Genomic DNA, 771 nt, shown 5'->3' with positions numbered 1-771 from the left:
GCCTGGCTCCGCCCCTCTGGCTCCAGCCTCTTCCCGCCGCGCCGATTCTGCCACAGCCCCGGGTTCTTTCCCTTTCTTCTCCTTGCCCCTCTTCCAGCTGGGACTTCCTCTGCTGGAAGAGGTACCAGTCAGGGGCCGGGGGACTAGTTCCCAGTCCCAACTTAGCAACTAGCTTGCTAAGTGACCTCGGGCAAGCCCCTTCCCCTCTCCATTTTCTTAACTGCTCAATGATAAGCAAGTTTTAAAATGTGTGTATCCCGCTGTCCCGAAATTTGCAGAGAAACGACAAACGATATGACCAAAAATTAATATTGCCCAGCGTTATTCATCATAGCAAAATTATGGAAACAACCCCAGTGTCCATCAAAAGGGGATTGATTATATATACGTAAGTCTGACCTGTGGAAGAGCTAAGTTAATTGAGTTTTTTACATACCCGGTAGCTTTACATGACTTAACTCTTGTCAGTGCTCATGATATAACCCTCTGAGTTAGTACCTTTAATTATTCCCACTTTCCTATGAGGCATATTATGCAGCTGTTAAAAATGATGCAGTTAAACGACATTTAATGATATGGAGAAATGGTAAGGAAGTATTACATTTAAAATCTGTTTCAAAGCTGTATGTACAGCATAAATGCTATCAAATACATAACCAAAATATCCTGTGAACATATGGATAATCATCCATGATAGGTGGACTTCTTTAAGAAAAGAAATACAAAATTAAAACTAGGAATTTAAGTAACAAATGAAGATTTGGTTAAAGA

The sequence above is a fragment of the Marmota marmota genome, unplaced genomic scaffold, assembly GCF_001458135.2.
Source record: "Marmota marmota marmota unplaced genomic scaffold, marMar, whole genome shotgun sequence".
Lineage (NCBI taxonomy): Eukaryota > Metazoa > Chordata > Mammalia > Rodentia > Sciuridae > Marmota > Marmota marmota.
The sequence above is the reverse complement of the archived record's forward strand: the minus strand, read 5'-3'. Positions refer to the sequence as shown.